Consider the following 26,429-nt stretch of genomic DNA (forward strand, 5'->3'; position numbering starts at 1 on the left):
GTTTTGGTCAGTAGTGGCTGCAAAGACTCACTGGTCAAAAATAACGACAATAAATAACTGTTGGGTGCCCAGCTGTAAATGGGAAGACATCTAGAATTTGCACTTGGAGGCTTAGGTAGGATTGTGAAAGAAGAGGAAGAAAGAATGTAAGAGTCAGAGGAAGTAGTTACTGGGTGGCAGGTGGAGGCGTGGTGCTGATGGGGCCCCCACCCCTTCCTGAGTTAATGGCAGATGAGCCTGGAGAAGACATTAGCCACTGGTAAATGCTGCTATATACAAAACCTCACGCATGTTCCTATAAGCTATCTGAATGAAGCTCACTGGGACATAGAGAAGGAAGGAAGGAAGGAAGGACGGACGGACAGACAGACAGACAGAAAGGAAGAAAGAAAGAAAGAAAGAAAGAAAGAAAGAAAGAAAGAAAGAAAGAAAGAAAGAAAGAAAGAAAGAAAGAAAGAAAAGGTGAGAGAGAGAAGGGGGAAAAAGGGAGGGAGGGAGGAAGGAAGAGAGAGAGAGAGAGAGAGAGAGAGAGAGAGAGAGAGAGAGAGAGAGAGAAGAAAATTAGGGGCTAAACTTTCTAATGAACATAGGTATAAAAATTTTCAACAAATGCTAGTAAATCAAAGTTCGCAGCACAAAAAGCACATTCACTAGGATCAACTTGTCTCTACTCAAGTACGCAGTGGTAATTCAACAAATATAATCAATAAATTTAATGCACCCATAGTTGCAACATCAAAAATTGCAGGATCATATCAATGGATACAGAAAAAGTCTTTGATGGGTCTAACATCTCTCTTCATGATAAAAAAAAAACTATAAAAAACTAGGAATTAAAGGAACATATCTCAGCATAATATATCTAGTTATATATAGTTATACAAATATATAAAACTACATATGACAAACCTACAGCCAACATTATGTGACAAATTCAAAATATTTCTGCTAAAATCGGGAACAGGGTAAGTGTGTCTACTTTCTCCACTCTTAATTTACATAGTACTCGAAGATTTAACTGAAACAAGACAGGAGAAAGAAAAAAAAGGATGCAAATAAGAAAGAAAATAATCCCAATTTGAATCTTATGCAAAGAGTCTATACCAAATGCATCAGAAAGTTCTTAGAACTGATAAATACTGGGCAAAGTGGTAGGATACACATGGCACAGAAGTCAGCAGACTTTGTTTCCAATAATCAACATGCTGAGAAAGAAATTTAAAAAGTATCCCATTCATAATTGCTTTAAATATAAAACGTTAGGATAAATCTAATAGAGACAGTGGGGCAAGGACTTCTACATTTATCAATGTAATTTTAAGACACCAAAGAAAGAAATCAAAGATATGAGGCTATGGAAATACTTCCTACTCTCGTGGGATGGTAGAATTAATACAGGAAAATTGGCATATTACAGAGAATTGTTTACAGATTCAATTCAATTCTCTCTCTTTCTCTCTCTTTCTCTCTGTTTTTTGTTTGTTTTTTGTTTTTTTTCGAGACAGGGTTTCTCTGTAGCCCTGGCTGTCCTGGAACTCACTCTGTAGACCAGGCTGGCCTCGAACTCAGAAATCTGCCTGTCTCTGTTTCCCAAGTGCTGGGATTATAGGCATGAGCCACCACAACCCGGCTCAATTCAATTCTCATCAAAATTCCACTAACATTCTTCACAGAACTAAAAAAAAAAAAAAATGTAAAATTTTAGAAATACAAAAGATGCCCAAAGGCAAGATCTCAAAAGATGCCAAGCATCCTGAGCAGAAGGGACGAGCTAGCGGTGCCACACGCCTGATTTAATATATACTGTAGAGCCATAGTAACAAAAAGAGCATGGCACTGGGACACACACATCAGCGAATAAAACAGAGGATCAAGAAGTAAACCCACACAACAACACAGCAGCTATCTGAGTTTTGATGAAGATGCACACCATAAGCATATGTTGGAATAAAAACAAAGTCTTGTGCACCAGGGAGCTGGGAGACTCCACAGCCTTCTATGCATACATAGCCTGCCAGGAGAGAGTGATCTCCCAGCAGCGCTTTCAGTTCTAGGCGCAGAGGTGAGATCTCCACCTTCTCTCTGGAGGGGACCAGCTAGGAGTACACAGGGCCTAAGATCAGTGGAGCAGCTGGGACAGAAATCTTCCTGCTGCCATTTGCACCAGGGGTTGGAAGATTCCACAGCCTTCTGTTCATAGCATGGTGGAGAGAGTGATCTCCCAGCAGTGCTTTCACTTCTGAGAGCAGAGGTGAGATCTCCACCTTCTCTCTGGAGGGGACCAGCTAGGAGCACACAGGGCCTAAGATCAGTGGAGCAGCTGGGACGGAAGTCTTCCTGCCACCATTTGCACCAGGGAACCAGGAAACTCCACAGCCTTCTGTGCATAGCCTGCCAGGAGAGAGAGAGAGATATCCCAGCAGTGCTTTCACCTTTGAGCTCAGAGGAGTAAGGACACAGGCTTACAGGCCCACAGGAGGAACAAACTCCAGCCAGAGACAACAATACCAACTACCAGAGATAACCAGATGGCAAAAGGCAAGCACAAGAACCCTACCAACAGAAACCAAGGCCACATGGCAACATCAAAACCCAGTTCTTCCACCATAGCAAGTCCTGGATACCCCAACACACCGGAAAAGCAAGATTTGGATTTAAAATCGCATCTCATGATGCTGATAGAGGGCTTCAAGAAAGACTTAAATAACTCCTTTAAAGAAATACAGGAGGAAAAAAAAGAAAAGAAATATAGGAGAATATCGGTCAACAGGTAAAAGCCCTTAAAGAGGAAACACAAAAATCCCTTAAAGAAATACAGGAGATCATGGGTCAACAGGCAGAAGTCCTTAAAGAAGAAACACAAAAACCCCTTAAAGAATTACAGGAAAACACAAACAATTAAATGAAGGAACTGAACAAAACCATCCAGGACCTAAAAGTGGAAGTAGAAATAATAAAGAAATCACAAAGCGAGACATCTCTAGAGATAGAAAACCTTGGAAAGAATTCAGGAGTCATAGATACAAGAATCAACAACAGAATACAAGAGATAGAAGAAAGAACCTCAGGTGCTGAAGATACCATAGAAAACATTGACTCAACAGTCAAAGAAAATGCAAAATGCATAAAGCTGGTAACCCAAAACATCCAGGAACTCCAGGACACAATAAGAAGACCAAACCTATAACCTATAGGTATAGACGAGAGAGAGGATTTACATCTTAAAGGACCAGTAAGTATCTTCAACAAAATTATAGAAGAAAACTTCCCTAACCTAGAGAAAGAAATGCCCATGAACATACAAGAAGCCTTCAGAACTCCAAACAGACTGGACCAGAACAGAAAGTCCTCTTGGCACATAATAAGCAAAACACCAAATTCACTAAACAAAGAAAGAATATTAAAAGCAGTAAGGGAAAAAGGGCAAGTAACTTATAAAGGCAGACCTATCAGAATTACATCAGACTTCTCACCAGAAACGATGAAAGCTAGAAGATCCTGGGAAGACCTCATACAGACCCTAAGAGAACACATGCCAGCCCAGGTTACTATACCCAGCAAAACTCTCAATCATCATAGATGGAGAAACCAAGATATTGTATGATAAAACCAAATTTACACACTGTCTGTCCACAAATCCAACCCTACAAAGGATAATTGATGGTAAATGCCAACACAAGGAGGGAAACTACACCCTAGAAAAAACAAGAAAATAATCTTCTTCCAACAAACCCAAAAGAAGACACCCACACAAACATAAAAATAATATCAAAGCCGGGTGGTGGTGGCACACGCCTATAATCCCAGCACTCTGGGAGGCAGAGGCAGGCAGATTTCTGAGTTCAAGGCCAGCCTGGTCTACAGAGTGAGCTCCAGGACAGCCATATATAGAAACCCTGTCTTGGCCAGGCGCATGCCTTTAGTCCTAGCACTTGGGAGGCAGAGGCAGGCGGATTTCTGAGTTCGAGACCAGCCTGGTCTACAGAGTGAGTTCCAGGACAGCCAAGGCTACACAGAGAAACCCTGTCTCGAAAAAAACCTTAAAAAAAAAAAAAAAAAGAAATTCTGTCTTGAAAAAAACCAAATCCACCCCCCTCCAAAAATAATAATATCAAAAATATCAGGAAGCAGCAATCACTATTCCTTAATATCTCTTAACAACAATGGACTCTACTCCCCAATAAAAAGACATAGGCTAATGAGATATTTCTCATGTAAATCTTCAATTTTATCAGAAAATATTTCTAATTCCCCTTTTAATTAATTTAGTAATTTTTATGTCTACCATTTTATCTGCATTATTTTTCATGAAAATCGTCAATTTTAATGTCTTTCTATATACTTCCTCTATTATCAGAAATGTTTTCAATGTAAATCTTTGATTTTATCACAAATATTTCTAATTCCACCTTCAATTAATTTAGAAAGAGTTTTTATATCTACTATTTTACATGTAAAATTTTCCATGAAATAGTCAATTTTAACATGTTTGTCTACATATTTCTTGAATTTTACCAGAAATATTTTCCATGTAAATCTTCATTTTTACCTGAAAATGTTTATAGTTCCACCTTCAATCAACTTAAAATTATTTTATACCTATCATTTTAATCTATATAATTACCATGATAATCTTTAATTTTAACATGTTTTTCTACATATTTCTTCAATTTTATCAGAAATATTTTCCATGTAAAGCTTCAAGTTTATCAGAAAATGTTTATAATTCCATTTTCAATCAACTTAGGAATACTTTTTATGCCTACCATTATTATATCTATATAAAATTTTCCATGATAATCTTCAATTCTATCATGTTTTTCTACATTTTCTACAGTTTTCTCAGAAATATTTTCCACATAAATCTTCAATTCTATCATAAAATGTTTCTTTTTCATATTCAATTAATTTAGCAATGTTTTACATGTCTACCACTTTACTCTTTAATTTTCCATGAAAATTGTCAATTTTAACATGTTTATCTGAAATATTTTCCATGTTAATCTTTAATTCTATCATAAAATGCTTTTACTTCCCTTTTCTTTTTATTTATTTATTTATTTTTTCCCTTTTCAATAAATAAAAGAAAATGGCCAAAAAGAAAACCTAAAAAAAAAAAAAAAAAAACAAAATCAGAGTCTTGACCAAATGGTGTTGGATATCCACACAGAGAGGAATGAGATTAGATAGTTACATCTTCCCGAGGCACAAAAACACCAATGCAAAAAAAAAAAAACAAAAGCAAAAAAAAAAAAACCTTTAAAACAAAAACAAAACAAAAAAAAACCTTTAAGAATTAAAAAAAAAAAAAAAGGTTCAATTCCTTAGCCATCAGGAGGACGCAAATTGAAACATCAATGAATTCCATCTCACCCCAATCTGAAAACAACAAATACTGTCGAGGATTCAAGAATAGGAAATTATATATACATATATACATGTGTGTGTGTGTCTATGCATGTGTGTACACTCACTGGAACTGTAAATTATTTTAGCCAGCATAGAAATTAATACAGAGGTACTTAAAAATAAAAGTTACAAACAGAATCACCATATGATCCGGCTGCAGCACTTCCTGGACACCTGAAGGACTCCAAAACAATACATCCCAGAGATACTCGCATACCCATGTTTATTTATCCATGGTATTGCAGCACCACTCACAATAGCCAAGTTGTGTGATCAGTCTGGGTGTCTGCCAACAGAGGAGTGGATAAAGAAAATCTGGCATAGACACACATACCAACACACACAGACCTACACACACACCTACACACACACACCTACACATACACACATGGTATTTTGTTCATCTATAAAGAAAAAGAAAGATGGTGTTTGCAAGAAAACAGACACAGCTGGAGATCACCAGACAGACTCAAAAAGACAAACATTGGATGTTTTCTTTCTTTTGTGGATCCTGGATTTAATATACATCATTTTATAGACACATAATATATATATTTTATAGACAAAATAATACATTATTTTATAGACACATAATATATATATTTTTTACTTTTGCATCTAATATATATATATAATTTATATATTTGACTATATATATAAAGTACAGGATATATTTGCATAAATAGATCTTTCTATGCATAAAGTGTATACAACCATAAAGAAGGCTGAAGACGTGGAAAAGCATTCACTAGGTATCCCAAGGCTCCATGTTTGATCCCCAGCACAAAAATTATAAATATATAGAGAAAATAAAAGATTATTTATTACATTAAATGAAAGAAAAAAACCTGTCCACACTTCATGCAGGACACTCTCATCATGAGAGAGGGAATACATGTGTGCATGCATGTATATGGTCATGGAAGGACATATGTATGCCGGTATATTTGTATGTGTATGATCTAAAGTCTATTTATCTGAGACTGACTATGTAGGGGAAACACTGGATACCCTTGTCTGTAAAGTCCGAGATAGACACTGGAATAAGACACAGAAACCCAGTCACACTGTCTTCACAGATCGCATCTGAGTGACTGGATTTTTACTGTATGGATGTATTTGTTATTTAAGTTATTTATTCAAAAAAATGCTGGAGACAGGGTCTCACTACATAGGTCAGGCTGGTTCCAACTCTCATCGCCTCAGCCACCAAAGTACTGGGTGTGTGGCACCACATCTGGGCTTTGGTTTTATTTTAACATCATGCATATTATTTAGTTTGATAAGTGACTTTTTAAAAAACATATCCGAGTTCATTAAAATATGGTAACAAACACATGGAAAAACCTAGTCCTAGAGGGCCTCTGCATATCAGCTCCTTGTAATTACCCTTCAATGAAAGTCATGGGTGAGCCGGACAGAGGGTGTCAGTGACTCTCTGGAGGAGAGTCCCCTGGGAGGAGCTAGGAGGAGCACCCGTAGTAAGTCATCAGGAGGAGGGAGCAATCTGGAGAAATGAGCATGTCTGTGCTCTGACTTGACGCAGTGACAGAGAAAAGGAAGAATCCGAAGTCACAGGTGACCAAAATCACAGAGCCCCTACCCACATCTCCAAGATTCACAGAATGGAAGACTCAAGGCTCTAAAAAAATGGGGGTCATGCTAAGTCTACCCATTTTCAGGGACCCAGAAATGGGAGCTACCGTGTGAGTTATACAATCACACCCCTTTATGGGTGACAGAGTCCTGTAAGTTGTCCGTGTCACCTGCTTCCGCCTGATTTTACACGGGACTCCCGGAGGAGGGTGTATAGAGGCCTGAGATCCTGATCTCTGACCCTCCTGCCCCCGCAGCCAGCAGGATTTATTCTGTTTTGCTTCTAAATCATGTTTCTTCTGCAGAATTAATTCCAGCTATACAAGATTTAGGCTCTCAGCTACACTCACAGAAACATACTTGGTGAAGAGAGGCGATACTTTGTGTCCTGAGAACACCTACGAGGCTTTTGCTTGTCTTCTGTAGTAAAGATAGAATCCAGAAACTCCTGAAAGCTAGACAGATCTCTTGTCCTCTAAGGCACACCCTTCCCTAAAACTTAAGAGTTTGCACCTCCTTTGCCACAATTCTCTGTTGGTGGTAGAGAAGAGATGCCAGGATGATGTATCAGATGTGGTAAAAAAAAAAAAATGTTCCATCAAGCACTGGCAGAATTGGCTTATTTATTCTCTGCAGTCTGCATCCTCGGAGGGTGCTAGAAAAGGGGCCTTCCTCTTACCAATTGGCACAGTTGGGTTGCTGGAACTTTTGGCTCTCAGCTTGAAGCTGCAGTCTCTGCCTCCCCAAGATGGCCGCCTTCCTGAGGTATCTGTTTGGACATGCTGATCTCCTCTAATACCGGGCAGAAGTCTTACAGGACCCACTCTACAACCTCATCTTAAGTGTCTGCAGCCACCCTATGTCTAAATAAGGTTGCATTCAGAGGCAGTGGTGATGTCTTCTTTAAGAGACCCAACACGCAGAACAACAGATGGGAGAAGAGATTCTACACAGTTTTGTTCGGTTCTTTCCAGGGGTGGGGTAGGGTGGGGTGGGGAGAGGGGGAGAGAGGGGGGGCGGTGCTGGGGCGGCTCGGGCTGGTCCAGGAACAGGTCTAAGCAGACTTTCTCATCCAAGCCTTTGCTAGGCCTGAGCGTTCTCAGCCTCAGAGATCAGGCCGACCTGTGCTTTCTGGGCAGACAGGACTAAGCAGACTGCAGCATTCCCTAAGCTTCGGCGTTTGTTCCATCAGGACTCCAGGCCCCTCACTCTTGTGGCCAAGCACTATTTGTATTTCATCTTATTCGATTCAGGAGATCAATTTTGAACTATCCATCATAGCCTATACTATAGATGGGGGCTCAAGCTTCCAAGCTATGAAATCCTAACTCACGGTCATAGTGCACAGTGCAGAGAGCACCAGGAGATCCCCGTTCCAGGACAGACAGGGGTTGGTCCTGGGGACAGAGCAAGCAAGGCATAATTTCAGCCGCTGGTCTGTGGGAAGTACACCGCATGGGGGCCTTACGAACTTTGAGTCACCAGCTCTCGCCACTTTGTTCTCTGGTGGGAACTCAGGCCTGGGGCCTTATTTTTGTGGTGCTGAGGACTCAACAAAGGGTCTGCCCTGTCTCTAAGCTACACCCCAGAGAGAACCTGGTAGGTTTCCGGGTTTCCTTTCCTTGCAAGAAAGTGACTCAGAAAGAGAAAGCTGCAGGTCTGCCTCAGCTACACCCATCTCTGGCTGTTCTCTGGCCTTTTTCCCAATCATGAAGGTCAATTTTCAAAATACCTTTTCTGTATGAAGCCCTCCCATCCCGCCATTTCAGAAGAATTCCAACAATGTATACCAATAGTACTGAAGACCCAGAATTCTCTAGGAACCTCCCACAAGTCCCAGATCAGCTTTTCTGAATGAAAAAGAAAAAATGATTTAAGCCGCACATGGTATTGTGGTAGGCCAGGGACAAAAGGCTGCCCAGGCTTACCCTTGTGACTGGTGAGTTTCAATGATCATTGGAAATATAGGTGATGGACAACACTAAAGAAACCTTGTTCTCTTCTAAAACACAATATTCTGTTTTGTTTTTCAAAGATGCCTGCCTTTTTTTTTTTTTCCACTCCTTAACATTCGGTATTTGTTCCAACACAAAGTTGAGAGCCAGAAGTCACCGGCCTGAGGTTGACAACAACGCAGCTTTCTTCTAGAGAGCGGCGGCAACCTGCTACGGTTCAGCCAAACCCTATTCTTTCTATAACTACTGTCTAATAAAAAGTGTTCTGTTTGTTTGTTTGTTTTGTTGTTTTGGCCGAAAATGTGGAATTGTGTGTAACAAACAGGGGGACTTCTGGAGTATTATTAAAGCAAAGGAAGTTGAAAAAGAAAGAAAGAAAACAAGAAAGTATGATTCCAGGGAATGACTAGGGTCCCAGGAGAGGGGGCGCACAGACATATAACGTTTTTCCCCAAACTGAGTCACTCCCCCCAATTTGCCACCTTCTGTGGTCCCCAAACTACAGAGTGTCCGACTGCATTTTGCTAAGCCACCACTGCCCAGCGGCCCCTTAGTCCATTTGTCTATCCTCCTGGCCTCTGACACCCCCTCCTCTCTCTAGGCTCAGATCCCCAACCTGTAATCTCCCTCCGCGCCCCCCTCTGGGCAGGTAACTCACCAGCTCAGCTCCTGCTCCAACCGCGCTCTGTGGCTCTGTGCGAAACTGAAAGTGGCAGCGAGAGCGCTGTTCTCCAATTCATAGAAGCTGCTGCCCGCTGCCGAGAAATCACGTGGATTCAAAGTGCCTGCCCCAGGGCGCGCGGGTAGGGTGCCCGGAATCCGCCGCCGCTTGGAGATCTGCCTCTCTGACGACTACCAAGACAGGGTAAGGTGGGCATCTGCCAGGCAGTGGGTGGGGCCAGAGCTCCTCCGGACCCGCCGGACCCGCACATCCTTTCTTTCTACACTTTCCAGAGACTGTGTAGAATAGAGGCAGGAGGAGCCGCTGAGCAAAACTTCGTGGAGTTGGGTCCAGGGTCCTAACTTCTGTGCATGACAACCGCTCATCACCTGAGACCTGACTTGGACAAGCAAGGTCTCCAGTTGTGTCTCTTTGGGTCCTCCGGTGCAAGGGTTGCCTAGGTTACAGAAGAAAGCTGGGCGCAGAGATAAAGGAGGATGGAAAAAGGTGGGCGGTAAGGAAGGGACTGCAGGGCCAGACTCAGCCCTGGAAAGTTCCTGTCTCTGTTCCAAGTTCTACAGCCTGCCCTGCCCCGTGTCTTTGTCCCAGAACAGGAGGCCAGGTTCTTCCTGAGGATGGTTTCTGTAACATTCCACAGTGAAGCAACTTTCTCAGAATGCTCTGGGGGAGGAATGGGGGACAAGGACAATACATTAGCACTGGAAGGCAGGATCAGGAGCATACCCATGACCAAAACCCTCAGGCTCAAGCTGTCCTCTTAAGTGCTGGCTATATCACCTTAGGCCAGTGATAAGTTCTCCACCTTCCTAAGGCTGGGACCCTTTAATACTGTTCTGCAGCCTCATGTTGTGCTGACCCCCAACCATACAATTATTCTTGTTGCTACTACACAACTGTAATTTTGCTACTGTTATGAATCATAATGAAATCATTGGACTCCCCAGGGGCTGTGACCCACAGATTGAGAAACACTGCCCTAGATAAAAAGTCTTGACTCTCTGAGTTTCAGTTCTGGCATCTGTCCTGAGGATCACAAAAATAGCACCTTCTCATTCCTTCATACAAACAGAAGATCAGAAATTAGAGCAGATGTGGTGTGTGCCCCAAACTCTTAAGAAGCCCTTCTATGTTAGTCCCCTTCTTGGGGGTCTCAAATTCCTGTGACCCTCTAACATCCTCCCTCCCAGTACCTATGGGGAATCTAGAAAGTTATTGACAGGCAAGAGCGGGACGGCGGCGGGGGGGGGGGGCGCGTTATTATTTTGCACTGATCACTTGTGTGTGACTCTTAGCTTTCTCATACTTTCCTGGTTCGCCTCACACAAATAAATGCCTTGTTTTTAGCTAGCCTCCACTTCCTGTTGTCAGATGGTAGAGTCCCCAGCCTGTGGTGCATGGTGGGCTGTCAGCTGTTTGTGTGAGAAGAGTTACAGCCCAACAGTAGGCCTCCGCTCATATTCCTCCAACCATTGCGTGTTGCTGGACCTACACCCTTCCGTGCCGACAGAGGGATGTCAGTGGACACAGACAGCCCCCACCCAGAGAGACAAGCACAGGCCATATTTAGATTACTTAAACCCACCCAGCCCCATGAAGGGGCCAGACAAAGGTTAACATCTCATTAGGTGCAAGAAGAAATGAGATCCAGAGATGTCAAGGTCACATGGCAATGAGAAACACCGGATCTTAAACCCAGTTCCATGTCCACTGTTGTGCAAACGGGCCTGTCAATAAAGGTTCTGGGAGAACCATTTTCCCAGAGTTCAATATGTGTATCCTATGAGCTCAGACGCTGCCATCTTCATGAGATTAGAAGGACAGGAGGGTCATTAGACCCTCTACTCCCAATCCTTTGTATGCAATTCTGCCCTAATTGTATGAGGTCTCTAGAAGGGGCAAGAGTATATAGGCTTGGGAGAAGGCTTCACCTAGTCAGCTCTGGGGAAGCCGTCATCCATGCTGAGTGGAAACTTTCCATTGCAGCTACGTTGGGGTCACTGTGCTCTTTAAGTAAGAAAGTGCAATAAACGCACTGGTTCCCCGGGGAGGACTGTGGTGAAACGGAACTTTGGTTTGTAATGAGGACTTTAGGAGGGGAAGATAGATGCTATTCATATCTACCCAGGGAAAGACTTTCACAACAGCGCAACCAAGGGCCTGGATCCCATGAATACCAGGTTCCCTCGGCTAAAGCACACATGGTTCTCCTCTGGTGGCTTGCATGGTTGTCCACTTTGGAGAGCTGGGTCCCTGTGTGTGGGAACTGCCCCAAGGCGCCAGAAGATTGGAGAAAGGTGAGCAAAGCCAGACCTAGACAGAGAATGGTTCACAGGGGACTTGCTGTGTTATAGCTCTGAAGGGAAATGCTTACCCAGTGAAAGCGTTACAGCTCTGCTCTGAGGGGGGGGGGGGGCATTTCCCCAGCACAACTGTTGCAGCTCTTAAGGGAAAGATATCCTGGCAGTTAGGAGGCAAGGAAGACCAAAGACACACTGTGTAACAAACCTCATGCAAGATGCTATCTGCTATTGCTCAGGTAAGAAGCAGCAGAGAACTGAGCAGGAGACATATATGTATGCCTATATGTATATATGTATGTATGTATAAGTATATATGTATATATATGTGTGTGTGTGTGTGTGTGTACATACACACAGATATCTGTATCTGTATCTGTATCTGTATCTGTATCTGTATCTGTATCTGTATGTCTCCACAGTGGAGATTTCCAAGGCATGGATTTGTGAGTTTTCAAGTCAAGCCCAGGGATTGGTGGGATTTTAAGCTCAGGGATTGGTGGGTTTTGATAGGTTTTCAAACCTGGAAGTGGGCTCAAACCTTTTACCTTACACTTAGAGATAAAAGTATTAGGTGACTGTAAGACAAGTGGATCCTCACACCCCAAGGAGGTAGAAGGAGTCCTTTGTTTGGAAAAAAAAAGTCCCCTTTACCTAAGGCTTAGTCCCAATTCACCCTAGGGACCAGCAGCGGAAGTGAGAAGACGGACTCCTCAGGGCCCTGGCTGGGGGAAGTACTGTTTGCTGTCTGGAAAGAGCAGAGTCACAGTCTCCAGGCAATGGATTCTAATCAGGTTTGCCAGCAGCTGACCAGGGCCAAGGTTGTCCTGGTCCTTAGAGGTTAGCCTAATGCACAGTTTTTGGAATGTGGAGAGAGGGACGAGGGGATGGGGGAGACAGGAAGGAGGTTTGTGAGCGGGTCTGTCTATTCCATTCTTAGAAGCCTCTGCTTTCTGGGTTGCCATAGATCCTGCTACATGCTCTCTGGGCATGACCTGTAAATGCCCCCCAGAACAGCCCTGGAGACCTGCTCTGCAATGACAGACAAGGATACGGAGGGGTGGGAGGGGGCAGGTTCACCTGCTTTGCATTATGGTTAAGGATGCATTCCAAGGTCCTAGCTAGGGTGTGGAGGTTGCAAGGGTGACACTCTAAAGGACTTCTCAGAATGTCCTTAATGACATAAGAGTTTCTGGGCATGGCATAGGGGCTGCCTGGGTGGCAAACTCTCATGCATTTGCTCTGTAGCACTAAGGGAAGGCCTTGGGCTTTAGGGGATGCTTAAGGGAGATGTCCATTGTAGCTTCTAACCAGTGTCACTACCCTAGAGGTCATTGCAGAGCCTCAAATTCCCATTAGATATCTGGTCTAGCAAGCTCTTTTTTTTTTAAGATTTTTATTTTATATATGAGTGCTTTGTCTGTTGTTATGTATGCTAAGTGCATGCCTGGTGTCCTCGGGGACAGAAGAAGGCATTGGATCTCCTGGAACTGGAGTTAGGTACAGTTATGAGCCACTACAGGCAGGTGCTTAGAGTCAAACCTGTATCATCTGCAAGAGCAACAAGTACTGTTAACTGCTGAGCCTTCTCTCCAGCCCCTAATAAGCATTTTTTTTTTTGCAGGGGGCCTTTCAGGAACCCTCCCCACGTTCCTGGCTGCTTCCAGTATCAGACTCATGCTCTGAGATCCAAGGACAAAAGAGAACAGGGATGAGGGGAACTCAGACTGTGAAAAGGGAGCAGAGAAGCTTGGAACTCGATGGCCAGTCTAGCTTAATTGGTGAGATCCAGGCCAGTGACAGTCCTGGTCTCAGAGGTGCTAGGCAGTGGACAAGTGAGTTCATCCTCTGGTCTCTACAAGCAGGCACAAAGATGCATACACACCTGCACACACATGAACACAAAGATTCACAAATGCATACACACATGCATTGTTTGTTTGTTTTTTCTTTTTTTTAAAAAAGATCTATTTATTACATAAACAGTATTCTGCTTACAGAGGATGCACCAGATCTCATTATAACTAGTTGTGTGCTGCCATGTGGTTGCTGGGAATTGAACTCAGGACCTCAGGAAGAATAGCCAGTACTCTTAACCGCTGAGCCATCTCTCCAGCCCTTGTTCGTTTCTTCAAGTCAGGGTTTCTCTGTGTAGCCCTTGCCATCCTGGAAGTCATTTCATAAACCAGGCTGACCTTGAACTCAAAGATCTGCCTGTCTCTGCCTCCCAAGTGCTGGGAATGAAGGCATGTGCAACCACTGCCTGGCTGCTATTGTATTTTTTTAAAAGGTAAATTTATTTGCCTCACAGTACACATAACAGCTTGTTCTGGAGGCTGGCAAGTCGTCTGCATATGGCATCAGAGAAGATATCACATTGCTTCAACTCCCAGTGAAAACAGGCAAAGGGGCCCAGGTGGAGAGGGGAGAAGGCAAGGGGTGTCTCAGCTTCATCACAGTCTGCTTTGGGAGGCACGCCTGATTGATCAGGAGCTCATGACCCTGAGAATCAGCTGAATCTCAAAAAAAAAAAAAAAAATAGAAATCCCACTTGCTTCTCAAAGACTCCATTTCTCAATACTGCTACAGCGTGTGTTCTGAGGGCTGTGAAGACAAACCATCCCACTGGGCCGGCATAGTGGCCCAGGCCTGGAGAAAACTGTCCAGCACTGAGATGGAGGCATCTTTTGTACCGGAACCTAGGGCTTGGGAGGATGAAGAAGTTAGAAATCTGCTGAGGGCACCTTCCCTTCGGCATTAAAGTTGAATTGACTTGCCTATTCAGAGACTCTCATTCTCTTCTGGGAGAAACCATACCTCTACAAGGTCCTCCTGCTCCCAGCCACCTCAGAGGCTCCCTTCCACTTCACTTCCTGTCTCCCTCACCCCGCAGTGTGGGAACCACATGGGACAGCGAGTGAGTCAGATGCTCCATTTGGACTCAGGCAGGAAGCTGGTCAGGGCAAGGGATGGGAGCTTCGAGGGTGGGGAGGGAACAAAGGCTTGTCAACGCTCATACTTGGATGATGAGGGAGAGACCAGGACTGGAGATTCTCTTGCTTGACCCTGGTGTGGCTGTGAGTGGATGTGCCCAGGAGTCTAGAGATAGAATCCTGGCTTCTGCAGAGAAATCAGCACAATGAAAATGATGAGGTTAATCACTGTGTCGCCAAGTCAGGGAGTGAATGCATGTTTCCGGACCCCACACATGCCACCGCTGGCTCTAGCACCTTTTCTCATACGGCTACTTAGTTAATTCCTGTTCGGCCTTTCAAATGTGGCTCAAGTAGCCTCTCTGCCACTGGCCACCAAAAGATGCAGGTGTGCGTCGAAATGGGGTTTCCACGCTGATTGTGTGATCTTCCTTGGTATGAAAGCCTGCTGTCCATCAAAGTAACTCGGAGTCGGGGATTGAGCACTTCACCAAACCCTGGAAATTGTCCTGAGATTGCTAGGAGCAGGATCACTCTCCTGAGCGCCTGGCCTGCATGTCCCAGTTCACATAGCCCTGTGCTCACATCCTTTGCCTCTCCAGAGATCACAGTAGCTGCTAGCCAGGTTGCTAGACAGGTTAGACTGCCTTTCCCCGTATAAGGTAATGTCCAGCAGCAGCACATGGAATTTCTCCTCATGCAAATGAGGCATACCCAGCACCTTGGACCTATACTTCACCCCGATAACTCTTACTCATCCCACAAAGGTTTAAATAGATTTTGTTCCCCGTGCCCCCAGTTCCCTGACGTTGTCCTCAGGTATGTGTTCTTTGTCAGGCACTCACTGCCGCCCAAGATTCTGCCGGCACCCACCTGCTTGGCTAAGCTTCCCATTCTCCCACGAGGTTGCTCAACTGGCCTGGCTTGGTCAGGGAGAGGGAAGAAGGAGACACCGGTGCAGCTGGTGCCCCACCCGGTTGTTTCAAGGGCCTCTGGGTATGAAGTGGAAATGTAAGGGTTCTTTGCAAATTCGGGAGTGTCAGATGCTGTTTTGCTGGGGGAAACACATGAAGGAGTGTTTTCCTGAAGCGGACACAGGTGGAAGGATGCTCCGTTAAAGCAAAAATGTGAAAGCACTCAAGCACGTGATAGGACGGAGGATTCTACGCTGATGACAGACATGCACTGGTCTCCCTTTCAGGGCATAGTTGAGCTCCATTTGTCATGACTCCATAGAAAGAAACACACCCCAAACCCTTTGATGGCATGCTGCTGGTTCTTGCTGCTTCTACAGACTCGGGATGATGGGCAGAATGATGTCAGCTGAGACAGACTCATGGGGAGTTTCGCTCAGTCAGACTCACGTGCTGAGGCAAGACCCACGGAGGACACGTGATGTTTGGAGGAGGTATAAGTAGAACTCAACGGACTCTGAGAGGGCCTTGCTAACAGAGGCGAGCTCTGCAACACTTCTTGGCCCCGGGTCTTTGATGATCTTTGCTTTGTTGAGAGAGGCACCGCGGAGACCTTCTCCTGGTGTTCCTGTTGGTCCCAGTCCCCCCTGCTGACTCATGCCAATTCGGCTGAGGCCTGGCTAGATCTGCTAGGTCTTGCCACCACTGCTGATTTGTGTGTGCTATCCTGATCTACCGAACTGGACTGCTGGTATATTCATGAATCGAGCTGCTGCTGAGGACAACTGTACCGTTGATTTCCTGATAACGCAGATGGAATTTGCTCCAAAGAACCATTTCTAAGCAGGTCCACTTCCCCTGTATCCTAATAACCTTTCTTTTCCAGTACCTCTGATATGTGATAAGCCAGAAGTGAGGTTAAAGCATGTAAGAACCATCATCAAAAGCAAGTTTTGAAAAAAATTAGTTACACTGGTACAAGTAGGGATAGGTGAGTTCCTCCCCACCACCCTCATGCCTTCTGGCATTAGCTCAAAGACCCTAAACCTCCTCACACTGAGGGCTTTCCTTCCTTGTTTTCAGTCTGTGAGGTTGTGTTGGGTTCACGTACATTGACAGGGCAACTGACGTCTTCTGGTCAGGGTGACTCCTTGGCCTTGGTAGAAGGCCCCTAAACCTCTGCTTGGACTCCAACAGCCTGCTTGGGTGTTGGCAAAAGCTAGGAACAGTGACCAGTAAACAAACACCACTAGGGTGGTCCCTGCAACTCTTAGAACCTCAGGAAGGCTATGGTTGGGGTCTTTGGGGAATCCCCCCAGGAACTGCATGGCACCTTGGAAAGTTCCTCTCTGACTTCCATGTTTCAAAACTTTTTTTTAATCTTGGGAAATACCTCATTACATCAAAAGAAACCTCAGATTAAGGAAATACTTGCCCTTTAAAAATCCAGGGGATTAAGATTAAGACTCACCAAAAGGGAAGCCTCCTCATTTTGGGAGAAAGTCCTGGAAATAGCACCATGTATATAGATAGCTACGTGTAATCTTCACATCCCTGACTCATAGACTAAAGTCAACGACCTTACCCAGATGCAGAGACACCCAAAAAGGGAAAAACTCTCTCCACATTTCCTAACTATCATAGCTGCAATCTACCAATGCGTAGGACCTCTTAAAATGGGAACCACTGAGGATGCTGCGTCTCTCCAGTCAGGTGACTCTGAGGACCAAGGTCTAAGAATGCCCTGTTCCATCTTACAGCCCATAAAACAGAAAATTAAAGTCATATGTCCTCACACTTGCGATCCCTCTGAGAAACTGCCCCATAAGCCCTCAGCCCCACCAGCCCCTCTCCCTCCCACTCACCGACCCTGCTCTCTACAGGATTACACCACTCCCATAGAGACTTTCTGGGTGTCCAGCATCTCAGACAGCTGCCACCTCAAAATCATCATCAAACTAGATGGCAAGCCATTCAAATGCTTTATTGATACCTGGGGCAGACAAGACAATTTTGAGACAAGAGATCCCACACAATTGGCAACTAATCCCTGGACCTCGGCTTTTAGGAAGAGGAGCCTAACCCCACCCCCACCCCCTGCACTTAGCACTAAGCAGGCCTATGGATGGGAAGACCCTGATGGAGCTAACAGTCTGATGCACCCTCTAATAGCCAATGTCACTGCCCATCAATCTTCTGGGGAGAGATAACTTCGAAGCCCTAGAAGTGGTCCTCGATAGCCAACCAGAAAGGAATTGTATCAGGATAGATGAGTGTACCCATAGGGAAAATTTTACTCCCTAAAAGCCTTATTAACTGTCCTCCAAATCACTCCCAATTCTAAGGGTCACTGTTAAAATTTAATACTCCCCCCTTGGCTGACTTTTGAACGAGCCAGTCTGAATTGAACAGTGGCCTCTGTCAAAGGAGAAATTTGAAGCCTTCACACAGCTAGTAAAAGAGCGGCTTCTGCTCCAACATATTTGACTTTCCCGAAGTCCATGGAAAAACCCTGTGATCACTATTAAAAAGAGCTCAGGAGGATGGAGACTGTTATAAGATTTAAGGGTAACTGATAAAACCATGTGAGTCTGGGGTTCTGCTCAAAGGGGGATGCCCCATGTCTCAGCCACACCTGCCAGGTGTCCCTCTAGTGGCAATAGATGACAGAGGCTGCTCTTTTTCTATTCTTCTGCTTTGCGTCAGTATACCTCCCCCCACCTCCACCATTAACAACTCTGGGCTAGCCTCACAATATCAATGGACTGTTCTTCCACAGGGAATAGCTAGTAGCCCAATCCTCTGCCTAAAGGCCATGGACACTCCATTGAAACCTTACACAGACTAGCGGTAAATATTGAGTCTCCTATCCTGTTCTGGTGTGGGAAGATTCTCCCACCCCACCCCCAACCCACTTAAGGATCAATTAATACCTTCCCTGTCCTTCTTAGGATTCAAAATAGATCTTCACAAAATACAGCTATTCCACCCACCCAATTCTTGGGAATGGAAATTTTCCTCACCTCAACACACTCCCTTAAACCAACCCTTTCCTTCCCCCAAAGCTCTCACCTTCCTCTGAAGTTTTCTTTTGGTGGTGGGGGGGGGAATCTTAACTGGCTTTGACCCTGGCTATCCCTTCCCAAAGCACTCTCCAGCCTCTCTTTGACCTCTTAAAAGGAAATAAAAGCCCCTCCTCCCCATGAACACTCTTCTTTGAGACAACCAAGCTCTAAATTTTGTCAAGATGGCCCTAAAAGACATGGCATGTACTAGCTAGGACCTGACAATGCCTGGACAGCTTCTTATCTTCAACGTCTCCCCCACATTTACGGGAGCCCCACATCAGCACCAGGGAGCGCTGGAATGACTCCACACACTAGTGGGCGGTGCACCTAGAATAAGTGAGATAGATACACGCTATTATGATTAGAAATGTCAAGGGTTTGTAAACCTTAGGAGAAGAGCTTGGTATTCCTGTCCCCCCTTCTCTCTCTCTCTCTCTCCCTCTCTCTCTCTCCCTCTCTCTCTCTCTCTCTCTCTCTCTCTCTCTCTCTCTCTCTGTCTCTCTCTCTCTGATATTCAATGGCTACTCAGAAATCACTCCTGCTTTACTATTAACTTAATAGAATTCCCAGGACAAATTGATAACCATTACCCTGATGAAAGTTGGGCTTTTGCCCTTCCTCTCTTGTAGTGGCTGTCCCCTCTTCCCCCCCAAATCTTTGCAAAGAAACCAATCACCTGAGTCCCCTCAGTATTTGCTGATGGAGGGAAAAGGGAGCTGCAACAATAATATACTGCTCCCCAGGAAAGAACTCCCCGTTATTCAGTTCAGAGACTTGTCCCATCTCTCCCCCCAGTATAAGGAACTATATGTTATCTATTTATCCTGCAAAAAAGCCAATGGACTCTTTAATCTTTTCTCAGACAGCGTATATGCCATTAATCTGCCCCCTGGGTTATCAAGATCCTTTGTCGAACTAGAGGCTAACCCACTGTTCCCTCTGCTCATCTGTGTTTCTCTTACAGGGAAGAGCCACTTCCTTCTACATCTAGTATGTCAGATCTCACGATCCCTTGCCTGGTCTGATATCTGAGGGAATGCCCTCACTGATCTGATTGGAGTGTTCACAACCTCTGCTGAGCAAGCAGATTAATTCCATTCACATGCGCGCGCACATGCACAAGCACAAAAATACAAAAGGGCTTCTTGCCCGGTTCTCCCATATCACTCTTGCTCAACTTCAGAGGATAATAAAACAGGCTCCTCTTGTGCATCTCCTATCACCCAGCTTTACAAACTATGAGCACTAAACCCGAGGTCTCAAATCCAATACCCTCTGGCAAATTGATACCACCCACATTCCCCAATTCAGCTGCTGCTGACACATACTTATATTTCATGTGGGCTACAGTCCAAAGAGGAGAAAACTCAAAAAAGTTAATTCTCCATTGGCTCTCCACCTTTGCCATCATGGGCATTCCTCAACAGATAAAAACTGATAATGGCCCTGCCTTTACCTTCTCCCAATTCAAAACCTTTTGCTCACAATGAGAATAGCTCATCATCCTTACAACCCCCAAGGCCTAAAAATAATAGAAAGAACACATCAAACCCTAAAGCCCAATTTATAATACAGAAAACAGTTGCCTACCCCCTAATATACAATTAATGATGGCTCTGACTATCCTAATTATATTTAATACTTACAAGAGCTCCAAACATTCTCCTGTCTCCCTCCATTGACACTCACCCAACTTCTCTGATCTCATGTGATGATGCTATCCCTTGGACAGGATTTGGAAGGGACCAACCCCCCTCCTTATAACTGGAAAGGGTTTTGTTTATATCTTTCCACAGGACCAGTCAAGACCTATTTGGGATCCAGGCAGAAATGTCTGACACCACCCCACGGACCAAGATGACCCACCTCTCGCTGACAGATCAAGGATTAAGGAGGCAGAATCACCAACAGAACAAGATCTCTTGAAAGGACATTTATGACCTAGTGGCAGTCACCCAGGCCATGTGACCTCCACAGACTTCCCTTTCCTCTATTCTTATGGCTGTTTTTGCTATTCTTTAACTCTTCTCAGCTTCTTCCCAACCCTTTCAACACCCACCACTGGAGATTCTTTTTTGTTTTGTTTTGTTTTGTTTTTTTGGATTTGGTTTTTTCGAGACAGGGTTTCTCTGTATATCCCTGGCTGTCCTAGAACTCACTCTGTAGACCAGGCTGGCCTCAAACTAAGAAATCTGCCTGCCTCTGCCTCCCGGAGTGCTGGGATTACAGGCGTGTGCCATCACCACCTAGCTTGGAGATTCTTAGCTAGGGAGACTTAATGACAGACACAACAAAATCATAGAAATCCAGGACTGCCCACTTGAAGGGTGCTGGGCCAGAATTGAGACTCCTCTACACACCAATTCCATCCCCAGCCCTTTCCTCTTCTTTCCTTACCACAACACAGGTGACTGCCTCCAGAGGCCTCCATATATGGAGGTTGCAGATATTAGAGATGCCAAATTAAAGCCACCAGCCATGGTGGCACCATGTTCACCAACCCCACACTCATTTTTAGCTCTCCACCAGCGATCCCTGGGACGATCGATATCGATGACGAATAGGAGTTGTAGGTAACCTCTACCCCAATAGTTATGCCATACCTCATAGCCAGCCCACACATCTCTTGCCAGCCTGTCCCTGCCTCCAAGTTGGTCTTTACCCACATTAACATTAATCAACAGAAGGATCAAACTCAAAAAGAGATTCCAGCCACCCTCTGCTGGCTACAATAGAATACAATAGAATTCCTCCTCTTACAAACGCACTCTGAACCCAGTCCATGATGTACACACATCCTGAAAACCCCTACTCACCCCCACACAGAGCTTTAAATAGCCTGGGTTTCCCCTAATTAATTGAACCAGTTGCCCAAAGCTGTTCCCCCTTATGTGTTCTTTGCCTGCACACTGGCCCATGACCAAGGTCCTGCCTCCTTGCCTGGCTGAGCTTCCCTCCCTCCAGTCTGGCCTGGTTGCGCAACAGGCCTGGCTACCCCTGGGGAGAACTGGACATGGGTCAGCAGAATACATCTCAGGTAGGGGATCTCTGCCGTTTTGGTGGTACTGTAAGACTTGACCAGTCTTATCTTACCAGACCCCCCTCAATGGGCCACACGGAGACGGAAATTGATGCAAGATGCAAGAGTAATTTTTATTAAAACCAGCATGCTAGGGCCATTCTGCACATGAAGAGAGAATGGCCTCAACCCTCGTGCTGTGCAGGCCTTTCTATCCTCTTCAGGGCCACCGCCATTAAGCAGAATGTGATTGGCAAAACAGTGTTATATACAAACTAATTGGTCATTAGGTGACGAGGTAGGTGGCCAGCGGTCAGTCCTTCGGAATGCATTCCCACCCTTAGGTCAGTGTCCCCCTACCCTTTGTGGTCTGAGGAATATAACTCAGCCTTTGACCTTTTTAAAATTCCTGAGTTAACTCTTTCAGTACCAGGATGCCACTGTGACAAGGTCTTCTACAGCGGCGTTCTGCTCACGCAGTCTCTGACCTACTCACAGCCCTTTCAACTCTTCATCCAATTTGGAGTATATGCCTTATTCCTGAGGACACTTACGGATGTGTTGTGTGTCTTGGCCTCTTGGTGTCTCTCACAGCTTTCCATCTGAGTCAAGGACCTTGGATGGGGCACATGTGCATGTGAGCTAGGAAGGCAGTTGCCAGAGGATGGGTTGATGTCAACAGATTCTTTAGACGGTGGCCTTGATCTAACTTTGGGGGAGGGGCCTTGGGAGTTGCAAATAGGGGCACCTACCAGAGGGGCAATGCCATAGATTTGTTCAACCTGTTAACAGGGTAGGTAAGATGTGCTCCTTCCGTGCTCTGCTCCCTTAGTCCTCTTCCTAAGAAAAAAAAAATATATATATATTGAAGGGGGCTTAAAAAGAGAGAAAGAGGGGGTTAGAGAATGTGGCACAGTGGTGTGGAGGAAGGGGGTGCCCAGGCCGACCCGTGCCCAAGCACCTCTTCCCCCTGAGGGACCACACGCACACAGACGTGGTATAGAATAGAGTTTATTCAGGCCAGAGGATGGGAGTTAGAGAGGCAGAGAGAGAGAGGGAAAGTAGAGGAATGGAGGAGTGGAGGCCGGCCATGACCATGTGGAGAGAGGGGGGAGGGGGAGAGCCCAAGAGGGCCGGAGAGGTGGGAGTGCGATGGGAGAGAGCGAGGAGAGAGAGGGGAGGGGCAAGTAGCCCCTTTTATAGTGGGCCAGGTCTATGGGGCGGGGCATACCTGGCTACTGCCAGGTAAGTGTGGGGTGGAGCTTAGACAGAATACCAACATATATACTTGATGAGTGAGAGAGACAGAGACAGAGACAGGGAGAGATGAGAGAACAGAGAGACAGAGAGACAAATTCTTATTTTATTTGTCTGTTTGTTTATTGAGACAGGGTCTCTCTACATAGTCCCGACTGTCCTTGAATTCACTATGTAGATCTTGCTGACTTTGAACTCACAGAGACAGCTGAGCCTAGGACAAGCCTCAGTTTCCCCTCCTATAAAATGAGAACATCAGACTTACTGATCCCCAGATTCTCTGTGAACCTTGACACTGTAGGATCTCTGTCCATATGCATCTACTACAATGGTAGATCACACAGGGGTGTGCAGAGAGCGCTTGAACAAGGGCCTATTCCTTTCCTCATGGGAATATTTAGTAGACTGCATCTTCATTGTGAACATCTGTTTATCCACATGGCTGGACACAGAAAAAAAAAATAACTAGACCTAACCTGACTGTGTGTCTTGGTCTCTCTCATTTACCACCCCCACCCCCTCACTCCTCATCCCCCACCCCCAACCCCCCACCAACACCATGATGCTAAAGCTATACGGAAAATGGATATGATGGTGCAGGCCTGTAATGACACCTGCCTTTGCCTTCAAGTGCTGGGTTTAAAGGCATGCATCATTATGCCTCGTGAGGTCCGTGTCCTTAAAGTGGGTTTGGCCAACAGTGAGGCGGGAGAGGCAACACTCTCAATGTGAGCCAGAATCAGGACTCTGTGCACTTGATCATGACCCATTGCCACCTGGGAAGAGACTGAAGACACCCAACGGGTTTGAGAACCAGAGGCACTTCAGGCTCCCGATTGGGAGGGAGCTCTGCAGTAAACAATGGAGACATGGAGACAAGGTAAAGCCAGCGGTCACCCCATCCTCTCCTGGAGCCCACACTTAGAAGACATAACCTCAGGAATGCCAGCTGTGGAGATCATCAGCTGCAGGAAACTCTTGGAGCTGCTCTGTCAGTCAGAGGCCAGGGGTGAGTTCTCCCCAGATCACAGAAGTGACCCGCGAGACAGGTGGTCACAAAGCCTCAGTAAGCACTTGTTCATGTGCCCATAAGAATGTGCATCTGAACCCAGACCCTCTGCTCCCTTCTAAGCTAAGGTCGTTATCCCATCCGAGAACGGAAGCTGGTGTCTGGGAGAGGTGTCTATCCAGTATTCCTGGCTTCTCGTTTCTGCACAATCTTTCTTCTGGCAGAGAGTAGGAGAAAAGTTAGACAAGAGACCTGGAAGGGTCCTATTGCCTGATTTCCTTTAAAGCCTCTGTGTGCTTTGACAGAGAGGCAGAGAAAAGATAAAGGATTGGAGTAGTTCCGTGCAGGAGCACCTGCTGAGGACACACAGACCCTGATTCCACAGCGTGCGTGGGAGGGGAATGAAAAAGACAAAACTGAAGAAAGTTCCCCAGCGTCTGCGGGGACTTTTGAGCCTGGCCCCTGTCCACACACCCAACTGCTTCTTCCTGTTCCAATGGCCAGGACTTCCCTGAATCGCTCCCATCCTCCACCTCCAAAGCCAAGCCATCTCCCAGGAGCACTCAGACGCCCTCTGCTGGTAGCTAGATGTGTTTCACACACTGGAGATCCAGGACCCTGGAGAGCTGCAACTCCAGGACTCCCGGAATTTGGAGTGCCAGCATTAGGAACAAGGAGTGTATTGGGAAAGCACATTCTTGGGTTGCATGTAATAACTATGATCCAGACACTCTGGGGATGGGCCCGCATCCTCAGAAATCGGTGCTCTGCCAGCCTCTCTGGGTTATGCTCAGAATGTGTCAATACATGAGACCCAGATACCAAATGGCCTTCAAATAAATAGCCTTGATGCTGACTTAAAGTCACCTAAGTACATTCACTGGCCATATTTTTAAAATTTAAAGCTCTGGGGAAATTTTAAAAAGTACAGTCTTTCACACGGATTTATTCTTTATTCATTTATTCTTTATCTCTGACCCTTAGGTTATATGCTTTATGAAGTCAGGATTATATGGCCTGAGCCACAGTAAGAACTCATGGTGTAAAAAGAAAAGAGTTAGTGTGTAGAGAACACACAGTTTATTGACTCAAGGACAAATGAAAACTGAGACCCTGAACAACTCTCTGTTTCGCCCTACCTCCAGAACCATTTCTATTCAGGAAAGAGAGAAGCCCACTATCTCTCTAAGACTACTCCCATCAGAACTCAATTTAATGTCCCCTCCATCAAGCCAGAGTACACCAGTGCCAGCCATGTAGGTGGCTCTACCCAACAGCCTTCTGTGTATCAACTTCCTTCTTTTCTCTCTGAGCCTGCTGACACAGTCTTAGCTTCATCTGCAAGTCTCACCCCAAATACCCACCCTGGGATATCTCTTGCCACCAAGACACTAACCTGCGGTCCCTGAGGATCTCACTAGTACAGCTTTCTGGAAGTGTTCCCAGCCAACATCCTGAGCAATACCAGTTCCTGAAGGCCGCTAATGTGCACAGCCAAGTCCATAAACAGGAGGGAGCGTCCAGGAGCAGAGAGGGAGAAAGGAAGTGGGGGAGTCGGGGGACGAGGAGGAAGTGTGACTTCTGAGGAGATGGTGCAAACTGTGGTCTTTGCTTCGCCAGACTTTGGTCAAGTTCCTGAGAACCATTGGCAACACTCACTATCAGGCCGCCCTCCTATCTGACCAGGATATGACTCATCCTCCACCTGCTCTGGTGAGGGTGATAGCTAACCACGAGGGTCACCTTCAGCAAGGACCCTGTTGAGTCAGTTCTAGCAAGCTGTTCCCCAACTCCCTGCCCTTACCTTTGGGTATCAATTCCCACTTGGCCATGCCTTATTTGGAGTTAAGCCCAGTAACTGTCTACTACCCATTTCCTTAAAGACACTGCCGTGGCTCCTGTCCTTACACTCTCCTCCTCCACCCCCCCACCCCACCCCTCACATTAACAAGCATCACTGAATTTTTTTTTTCTATAAAGTACTGGGAACTTCTTGGGTTCTTAAAAACACAACAAAGTTAAGAAATCAGAACAAGACACAAGCCTGAGGACTTTTCAAACGTCTGAAGGTCATATGCCCCATGGTCTGGAGATCAGTGGAAAAAACAAATGACTTTCAGATGAAGTCTGGAGTCGCTAAGAGCTCGGCAGTGGTGATCTCTTGTTTACAACAAACACAGCTCGTTTATGGAAAGATTAATATTGTACAAACAGGGCCAGTGGTTACAGAGCATCCTATCTTTGCAACTTTTATTCAAATCTAAAGTTATTATAAAAAAAATAAGGAGTT

At 45.4% G+C, this 26,429-nt stretch overlaps 1 protein-coding gene and 1 long non-coding RNA gene across 7 annotated transcripts in view; one reads left to right on the forward strand and one right to left on the reverse strand.

Annotated features, from left to right (window-relative positions):
* Nlrc5 (NLR family CARD domain containing 5) overlaps window positions 1-9,724 on the reverse strand; it is an 85,179-nt gene extending 75,455 nt beyond the window's left edge. For 4 of the 6 annotated variants that reach the window (XM_052167145.1, XM_052167148.1, XM_052167147.1 and 1 more), the window contains exon 1: window positions 9,619-9,723. The gene's annotated coding sequence lies outside the window, so the exon portion shown is untranslated. Of the gene's footprint in view, window positions 1-9,618 lie in introns of all 6 variants that reach the window. The other 2 variants (XM_052167149.1, XM_052167150.1) reach the window with 2 other exon arrangements.
* Window positions 9,723-23,572, forward strand: LOC127672014 (uncharacterized). The gene is made up of 3 exons (XR_007974816.1): window positions 9,723-9,825; window positions 16,074-16,633; window positions 20,651-23,572. It is a non-coding gene; the product is annotated as an uncharacterized LOC127672014 (long non-coding RNA).
* The last annotated feature ends 2,857 nt before the right edge of the window (window positions 23,573-26,429 follow it).

This window comes from Apodemus sylvaticus, chromosome 21 (assembly GCF_947179515.1).
Source record: "Apodemus sylvaticus chromosome 21, mApoSyl1.1, whole genome shotgun sequence".
In the NCBI taxonomy this organism is placed as follows: Eukaryota; Metazoa; Chordata; class Mammalia; order Rodentia; family Muridae; genus Apodemus; species Apodemus sylvaticus.